At 41.3% G+C, this 9,893-nt stretch overlaps 1 non-coding gene across 1 annotated transcript; it reads left to right on the top strand.

Moving 5' to 3' along the window:
- Positions 1 to 6,827: 6,827 nt before the first annotated feature.
- Positions 6,828 to 6,920, top strand: TRNAY-GUA (transfer RNA tyrosine (anticodon GUA)). Its single transcript has 2 exons — positions 6,828 to 6,864; positions 6,885 to 6,920. It is a non-coding gene; the product is annotated as a tRNA-Tyr (tRNA).
- The last annotated feature ends 2,973 nt before the right edge of the window (positions 6,921 to 9,893 follow it).

Here is a 9,893-nt window from a genome sequence, read left to right as displayed (position 1 = left end):
TACTAATGCCTCAATAAAATGAGAAGGATAACACCTCTGATTACTGACAATTTAGAAAAACTCCCAGGATTTTTTTTTTAAGTTGGAGATTTACAGTGAACTTCTTGTTCATTGTTTTAAAGCCGCTTCTGAGCCTAAAATTGCCTGCCTCCCCTACCCCAAAGATAGCGAAATTACCCTCATGCCCCTTAGGAATGTGGGAAGGCATTTTTGGCCTTTTTTTAATTGTGGAAAATGCTAGAGGCTGGAGGTGAGGCTCAAAGTCAGTCTTGGGAGCAGAACTTTGCTATGTCTGGTGTAAGCAGTTGCTTCATTCAGTTATTGTTACCACTGTTCTAGGTTTGAAAGCAGAGGGTGACTTAGGGAGTTTGGGTAAAAAGGAATAGGTACTTTTAGAGATATAAATATCTTCTAAATATTAGGCCTTCATCCAGCTCTTCCTCCCAAAGGTTGAAGAAATGTATAGCGGGAACTTAGTAGTGGCTATAGCCACTATAGTAGACACAGAGACTGTCTCCTGCTAATGCTTGGCCACTCTCACATATGATTTGTTGCTGATTCTTGAGCAAAAGGGAAGTTCTAGGCTACATTGTTGTGTTTGTAAAGAACCAATCAGTAAAGGAGAAGAATGTGCTGTGCTTGTTTTGGCTTTGAGAACAAGCATTTAATGTGCACTTTATTATGTTACTTATAATTATCTTTGGATTTGTTTTATCAATAACATAGCCCAGGTGGATAAAATAAACATATCAGAGATGGATATCATAAGCTAGTAGTTCATCCTCTCATTTAACATACAGTCATTTGTAGGAAGATGCTTTCAGAGTTGATACTAGTATAGCAGACTAATAGAACATTTTCCATCGTGGCTAGCTAATAATGTGGGAAACATAAAATCTAGTATAAGATATATACCTAGTATTATAGCACTTGAGAGTTTTATTTTTTAAATAAATAACATTAAGCAAATCATATGTGGAAGTACACTAGATAAAAGTGTGCATGTTAGCTGTAATCTTTTTTTTTAATTAATGCATGGAATTAAATATTTAAAAACCTGCTTTAGCCATTGGCAGTAGAACGTCGGCAGCTTAGCTACCAAGGCTGGTCCAAGATATTTTGCTGCCTGAGGCAGAGCATCAACTCAACCAATTCAAGAGACAATACCTAAAGCTAGACTAATCATGTTGGTACAAAGCAGAACATTCCACAATGGATCTAATCACCCCCAGCCTTAAAAATATAATAACAAATTAAACCACAATTTGCTACCCATTCATGGCCCTCCAAATCTACCTGAGACAGTTATCTCGCTTCCTAACTATAGGTCTGATCTTGCTATCAATGGAGTAACTACTTACAGGGAGACCATATATCCTAACCACAAAAGTGGACAAGGCACCGCAAAATGTAGTACATTTAAGAAAAATGGAGGGTGTTACAAAATAAAAGCTAAAAATACTCATATAAATATAAATCATAGGATTGTAGAGTTGGAAGAGACCACAAGGGCCATCCAGTCCAATCCCCCGCCATGCAGGAAATCTCAATCAAAGCATCCCTGACAGATGGCCATCAAGCCTCTGTTTAAAGACATCCAAGGAAGGAGACTTCATACACTCAGAGGGAGTTTGTTCCATTGTCGAACAGCCCTTACAGTCAGGAAGTTCCTCCTAATGTTGAGGTGGAATCTCTGTTCCTGGAGTTTGCATCCAATCCATGCTTTGTCATGTTCAAAATGGAGAACATTTTGAAATTCCTCCTGGACAGAAGGCTGAAATGTAGGACATGCCCTGGAAAAGGATGCCTGATCACCCTGTGTACCTAAGACTGTTTAAGCCTGGCTTATATGCAACTGTTTATGTGGATTGGATAATAGGTGCAGCTCCACACTGATGATATTCCCTTAAAATATATATAGTTACCAGTACATTGACATTGTCACCCAAAATGTATGGGTAGGAGAAAGTGACATCCACAATTTATTTGTAATTACTTGAGGCTATCGTGCTTTGGACATACCATGAGAAGACATGAAAATAATGCAAGGAAAGGTGGAGGGAAGTAGAAAGAGAGGAAGCCCTCATGCTAGATGGATGGACTCTATTAAGGATGTCACAGGTAATACTTTGCAGGAACTGAGCAGAGAAGGGGAGGACATCTTGGAGATGTCTCATCCACAGGGTCGCCATGGGCTGAGATTGATTTGAGGATGGTTAACAACAACAAAAATCCTAAAACTAACGTGCAGTCTCAATAACCAATGGAATTCTACGCAGTCTTCCTGATGATTTCCTTTATGCATCACAAGTAGGCAGACTGATAAATAACTGTAGATGAGTTTGGCTACAATGCTCCCTATATTGTCCAGTTTCTGGCAAGATTAGAGACATAGAGTAGGTGGCCTGGAATCATCCTTGACTTTTCTCCATTTTTGCCAGGGCAATCCAACTATCCTTCAGAACACATCTATGCTTGAGCAGGAACAGGATGCAACTGCTAGTTCATGGGTTTTAGTGGGTAGCTGCCCCTTGCATTCCTTGTCCCAGGCCTATGTCCTATCGCCAGTGGCTTGGTGGAGTTAGATCTAGCAAAGTTCAAGCACCAGGACATTCTGATCAGCAAGGACTAATCAGCTGCAAGGCCCTAGCCCACTCCTGCATTTCCCTATTGCCAGCCGTCAGAATAGATTTCCCCAGATACAGGTGCTAGAATCTAGTGTACTTGGAATTTCGGTTGTAGATCCTGTAGATCATAAGGCCATGTCACAAGAGATCAGTTGGTTCTTTGAACCAAACATCTCTGAAAGGTGGAAACTGAGGGGCTAATCAGACTTCTTTTTAAGCATGACTATGTGAATAATCTCAATCACATATTCTGGTTTTGTTGTCCACATATTATTATTATTATTATTATTATTATTATTATTATTATTATTCTTTATTTGCACAGCACTGTACATAAAATGGATAAAGTAAACCTGTCCCATGGGATACAGTCTAAAAAATAATAGCATAATACGTATAAATAATACATGACAATACAGGAAAGGGTTTGATAGAGTAAAGCAGGCAACAAATTAAAAACGTCAAGTAACAAAACATAGCCACACAATGCCTGGGAATGCTTCTCTGAACAGGATGGTCTTCAACTCAGTTTTGAAACAAGTTAGAGAAGTGATGAGCTGTGTTCGTGGGAGAAGGAGATTCCAGGAGAGAGGGGCAGCAAGTGAAAAGGTATGAATCCGACACGGGACAGTGAAAATCTTGGGCTGGGACAGCCAACCCTGACTACCAGAACGGAGGGCCCGAGCGGGAAGGTGAGGAGAAAGAAGGTCTGATAAATAAGGAGAGGCCAGCCCATGGAGGGCTTTAAAAGTCAATAACAGGAGCTTATACTGAATACAGAAGGGGAAGGGAAGCCAGTGAAGGGATGATAATAAAGGAGAGATATGGTCGGAATGGTGGGTGGATGTAATAATGCGTGCAGCTGAATGCTGGACGGAAGGATGGAGGTGAGAGAGAGGAAGCCCAGCCAGAAGGATGTTACAGAAATCAAGTCGTGAGACCACTAGGGCATGGACCAGAATCTTGGCAGTAGAGGCAGAGAGAAATGGTCGGATTTTGGCAATATTGTATAAGAAGAATCTACAAGCCTTGGCTGTGGTCTGGATCTGAGGGATACACGACAGAGAAGAATCAAAGATAAAAATAAGACTGCGGGCTTGCTGGACTGGTTGAATAGAAATAGCATCAACAGAAACAGAAAAGGAGTATTGAAGAGTAGACTTAGGTGGAAAAACGAGAAGCTCTGTTTTGGACATAATGAGCTTCAAGCATCGATGCCGTATCCCCTGAGAGATAGCTGTAAGACAAGATGTTGTTGTTGTGTATAATTACAGCGCATTAGAAATAAAGTTTAATAATAATAATAATAATTGTCAGAATCATATTTTTACATGTTCTGTTACTCATACATGTCAGTACTCAAATAAAGATGGAGTCAATGATGTGGATATATTGAAAACACTTTCAAGGCATTCAGAGTTTTATCCTGGTCTATTTGCATTGGATATTCACACAGCAAATCTTTTACAAAAAATGAAAATAAACCTGAGATCAATTATCCCAAGTAAAGTGGGTTTTTGGGGTTTTTTGGCATCTCCCCCTCAAAAAAACCTACTCAGGCACATTCAAAATGCATGTGAATAACAAAGATTTAATCCATATTCTACCTAGATTATTTTCACCGTCTGAATAACCCCTGAGAGTGATAGTCTTTTTGATTTAGCTACATATTCCAGGTCTAATAGAAATGAACACAGGGCTCCTGAAAGGCACAAACTGGCTATTAATTCCAATTGCAAGGCTTTGGAGTGTTGATATTTCTTCACCATAGACTTATTTGATTAGGATTTCCATAGGTTAACATTTAAGACCTTCTTTCTATCTGCATGTGCCTTTCAGCTGACCATACCAAAAACTCCTTCATACTATTTATGGAACTCATGAGTCTGCATTAAATGTTCAAAAATAGAAATGTCCATAATTCATCTGTTGTAAGATCCCTCTGAGGCTGTGTAGCTCTTCCTCTGAAGGCTTCCATTTCAATTTTGTAACAAGTTACTCTTTCTCTCTGAACAATGGACAGGCAAAGAACTCTCTAGGGCTGGGCAATGAATAGGAAGAACTCCACAAAATGCTTCCTGTTCTATATTCAGAAATATTTTTCGCCTGAACTATAAACTCCGAACATGAGCTTATTGTTGTCCAATAAGTTATCTAATTATTGTTATCGCATAAGTTATAACAGTTGCCCAATAAGTTCAATAAGTACTATGCTAAGAAAAATGTCTAACAATTTGTAAGCCACTCTGAGATCATTTCTAAAGAGTGGGGTATAAATACAATCAGTCAGTCAATCAATCAATCAATCAATAGTGTTATCTCATCTGTAGTGAACACATTACATATAGCTTCCGTTCCTCAGCTGTGTCACTGGTTTGGTAGTTGGAGATGTGGAAATAAACTGTGCATAGCTCGAAGGAAAATAATTATTCATAGCATTCACTTGCTAATATTTTTTGCTGAAAACAACTTGGATGGTTCAGCATTGAGACAATTCAAGCACCTCAATTGATTCAGTGTATATGTCCAAAGGTGTACTTTGCAAAATTGTCTTAATCTGTGATTTACACGGTTGACTTCATAATAAGAACCACGATATCTAAACTAGCCATTACATTCCCTGAAAAATATGTACCAAATGGAGTTATGAGAATATTTAACTGAATGCATAGAGTGGAAAGAGTTACTTTTTAAGGGGGGGGGGTTTGTATATATTGTATTTTTTAAAGGTTGTACGCCGCTTTGATTGTGGTAACAAAAAGCGGGATATAAAGTTATTATTATTATTATTATTATTATTATTATTATTACTTGTGAGTCTTCATGAGGTGCATTTAATAAGAATGTGTTGGCGTTACTCAAGTTTGCTACCAAGGAAGATTTATGTCCGTTAACTTGTTCCATTGATTTAGTCTGATTCCAGTACATGTTTTTGTTATGCTACTATTTTAATATTGTAATAAAGTAATTCTAATCTATAGTAATGTCTCACTAATCTATGTTTTTAATTGTACTGTTATTTTCATATTGTGAGCCACTCTGGGTCCCAGTTTTGGGAAAAGAGTGGGATACAAACAACAACAACGACAACAACAACAACAACATCTACTACTACTACTATTACTGTTTGGTCTGTGAAATGAATGTTTTTTGACATACATATGTTTTGTATAGGATTTACTGTAGATTGTGTTGTGCAAAACCAAAAGTGGGTAGTCCTTGGAGGGTTAAAATGTTTTCATGTTATATATACACAATTGTTTAAAATGTTTTCATGTTATATATACACAATTGTTTAAAATGTTTTCATGTTATATATACACACACATTTTCTTATCTGAAGTGAACAGACTATATATTGCCCTGAATGACAATATGCTCGGTGTGATTATCTGGAGAGAGCTTGTGGAGGAAGCAAAGGAGGGAAACCGCAAACAGGTACTTCTGGTGACTTTTCTTTTTTCATCAGTTTTTGGTGTTATTGATAGCCAAATGATTGACCAACAAGGACTGAAAGAGATGGTCAATATTATCCCAGCAAAGGAGCGCTTTGCCTGATACTAGGCCTGAAATGCAATGATAAACACAGCCTGCTGTAGTGACACTTATAAGATACAGTTGTCTTCTTCCCTAAAGAGCAAATAAAGGCCCAAAACACACTACAGAAATAATCCAGTTTGACACCACTTTAACAGCCATGGCTCATTGCTACGGAATCCTGGGAATTATAGTTTGTTGTGGCACTAGAGCTCTCTGACAGAGAAGTCTAAATGTCTCACAAAAGTACAGTCCCCAGATTTCCCTAGCATTGAGCCAAGGCAGTTAAAGTGGTATCAAACTGGATTATTCCTGCTGTGCAGATGCAGCCTTATAAATACTAACCATAACAACTTCAACATAGTCTAATGTTTAAAGTCTAAAGAGTTTAATGGACATGGAATACATATGCACAGGATCCTATTGTAGGAGATTATATGAATTCGCATTTGTTTCCAGCAGCTGACAAGAATTCTGTGTAGAAGAAACTCAGTTGTCTCAGAACTGGCCTAAGCCTCCTTTTCAGATATAATCATAATCATAATAGTAATAGTAATAGTAATAATAATAATAATAATACGACATTTATTTTAATCATTTTTTTCTTGGAATCTGCCGTGGAATGCAGTGAAAGCAGAGAAAGCAGAGGCTGGAGCCAGTGTCCCTTCGATAGCTCAGCTGGTAGAGCGGAGGACTGTAGAGGCTCAACTGCTCGCGGGAATCCTTAGGTCGCTGGTTCGATTCCGGCTCGAAGGAGAACACATTTTGCTTCCCTCAAAGCTCCTCATATATTTTCCATAACCAAAACACACTGCAGAAATAATCAATTTTGAGACCACTCTGAAAAGGGCTCAGTTCTATGGGATCATAGGGATTGTAGTTTGTTGTGGCACAAGAGCTCTCTGACAGAGAAGGCTCAATGCCTCGCAAAACTCCAGTTCCCAGAATTCTCTAGTATTGAGACAGGGCGGCTAAACTGTCTCAAACTGGATCATTTCTGCAATATGGATGCGGCCTATGTGCAAATGGAATCCAGAGTTGGTTTCCTGGACTGCATCTCCCAGCATCCACATGGCCACCATGACCAAATGCAGGGCTGTGACTAGATAAGGGAAATAATTTCTGTACTGTGGAAATGATTACACACATATACACACACACAATTAATTTCTGCAGTGTGGAAATTTTATGTGTGTGTGTGTGTATGCAGCCCCAGTTGCACATAGAGGGCATAAAACACATAGGTCCAACACACACACACACACACACACAAATTACAAAATGTATTTCTCTTATTTAGTCATAGCCCTGCATTTGGTCATGATGTTTGTGTGTGTAGATGTGTGTGTGTGTATAATTTCCAAACAACAGACATTGTTTCTCTTATTTAGTCATAGCCCTGCATTTGGTCATGTTGTTGTGGTTGTTCTCCTCAGTTCAGATGGGTATGGAAGGAGGGCATTCATTCAGGTGGGCCCCTCCTCCTCCTCCTGGCCATGTGGATGCTGGGAGATATAGTCCAGGAAACCAACTTTAAATTCCATTTGCACATAGGAATACTTTCAACATATATAATGTGCATTTGGGTTGTTTCAATAAAGGTATCCTATCACTGTCTGGTAGATTTTGGATGATGTTGTATGTGTTTTGGGTTCTGAGTAGCATCCTAAATTAGTACAGGTATCGGGTGACCACATGTCCTCCGCACCACAAAGGAAGATGAGGCACTACAAAATGTAGGGCACACAAGAAAAATGTAGGACACAACCAAGTACAAGCTAAAAGCACCAAATATAAATTAATTGCTTCTTAGTCATGCTCAAAAGGGAGGACATTTTGGAATTCCTCCTGCGCAGAAGGTTGAGATTTAGGACATGTCCTGAAAAGGAGGACGTGTGGTCATCCTGTCTTTGATGCAGAGGAGGACTTCAAGGCACCGCCAAAAATGGAGGACCTTCCAAGGCAACAAGATGGAGGACATGACCAAATAAAAGCTATAAAACACTCATCTAGATATAAGTTCATACTTCTTAGTCCCGCTCAAAATGGAGGATATTGTGGAATTACTTCAGGAGGATAAGGACAGGATATGTAGGGCATGTCCTGGAAAAGGAGGATGATAGGTACTACTTTCCTCTGAAGGTGTAACTCTAGAGTAAACTATCTTTGTACCTATGACCAGGAGCAGGCAAGAGGCTTAAGACCGAATGTATCTGTCTTTTTAATGCTTTTCAAGGGAGGAAATGGGAATGAAGTGCAATAGGTTGGGAAATTGTGGTGTTGTGGTTTGAGCGTTGGACTGTGACTCTGGAGAACAGGGGTCAAATCCTGGCTCAGCCGTGTAAACCCACTGCGTTGTTGGCTCTCCTGCTTCCTGCAAGCGTGCAGCACCAAAACACACAAAAACTAGGCCCAAACAGAGGTGCCAACCTTCAGCACTGTCTGAGCTGCATGTCCTTAACAGTGGCTGACAGCAGAGAGCGGAAGCACGGCCCAGCATGCAGTATTTGGCAATGAAGCATTTACCAATCTGAAACAAGGCACAGACACAGCTGACTTCTTGTTCTTCCAAAGCCCTTGGAGGCCTTTATCTTCCTGTTGCAAAATATATACAAAGTATTTACAAGAGAAGCTCTGGCCTCTGCCAGCAATGCATACACTGTATGTTACCATACAACCCACTTCCCCAACAAACTCTCCAACACAACACACCCACTTCTCTCTTCAACCCACACCTGCCCTGGGTTCCAGAGCCCTTAGATACAGTTAGTGACGCCATTAGGGTTGGCATCTATAGTGTTTCTTGACATTTACAGCCATAGAAATTATTTTGCCGCTTCTTAAAGGGACATTTTACCCAACTGGGTAACCTTGGGCAAGTCACACTCTCTCAGCCTCAGAGGGTGGCAGCGGAAAAAAACATGATAGTTTGGTCGTCATAAGACGGAAACGACTTGGGTCCAAAACACACTGCAGAAATAATCCAGTTTTAGACCACTGGCTCAGTGCTAGGGAATCCTGGGAATTGTAGTTTATTGTGGCACCAGAGCTCTCCCTGACAGAGAAGGCTGAATGTCCCACAAAACTACACTGCCAAGAATTCCCTAGCAGGGACACAGGGCAGTTAAAGCGGTCTCAAACTGGATTATTTCTGCAGTGTGTTTTAGACCTAAATCACTTGGCGGAGGGGGGGGGGGGTGGAAGCTCTATTGGTTTCTTTAGGCTCTGGGTGAGGGAAAGACTCCCTTTCCCATCAGGCTTTGCGCCTGAGCGCTGGACGAGGCAAAGACTCCATTTCCCATCAGGCCGTGCGCTTAAGCCCCGCCCCCGCGCTCTCACGCTCCCGCCGCCTCCCTCGCCCCCTCCCCTTACTGGCCGTTCCTCGTCCCTTTTGGCCCCGCCCCTCTGTTTGGTCGCGTGCCCCTGCGGGCAGCCAATGGGGAGCCAGTCCGCGTGCGCAGATTCAAACGGCGGCTCTGGAAAGAGGCTGGGCGCGAGATTCAGCGGCGGCAGCAGAAGCAGGGACCAGAGGGAGCCAGAGGAGGAGGAGGAGGAGGAGGAGGAAAAGGAGGCTGACAGCCGAGGGAGAGCCCTTCTTCCCTTCCAGAGGGAGCCCAGTGTCCGGGCCATGACCCCCAAGTGGGGCCCGGGATAAGAGAAGCCCCCTCCGCCATTCCCGGCCCCTTCCTTCCCTGCTGGGCGCTGTCCGACTGGGCTCCCTCCTCCTCC

Source organism: Sceloporus occidentalis, unplaced genomic scaffold, assembly GCF_023333645.1.
Source record: "Sceloporus occidentalis isolate IW3139 unplaced genomic scaffold, rSceOcc1.0.p SCAF_3, whole genome shotgun sequence".
In the NCBI taxonomy this organism is placed as follows: domain Eukaryota; kingdom Metazoa; phylum Chordata; class Lepidosauria; order Squamata; family Phrynosomatidae; genus Sceloporus; species Sceloporus occidentalis.
The sequence above is the reverse complement of the archived record's forward strand: the minus strand, read 5'-3'. Positions and strand labels throughout refer to the sequence as shown.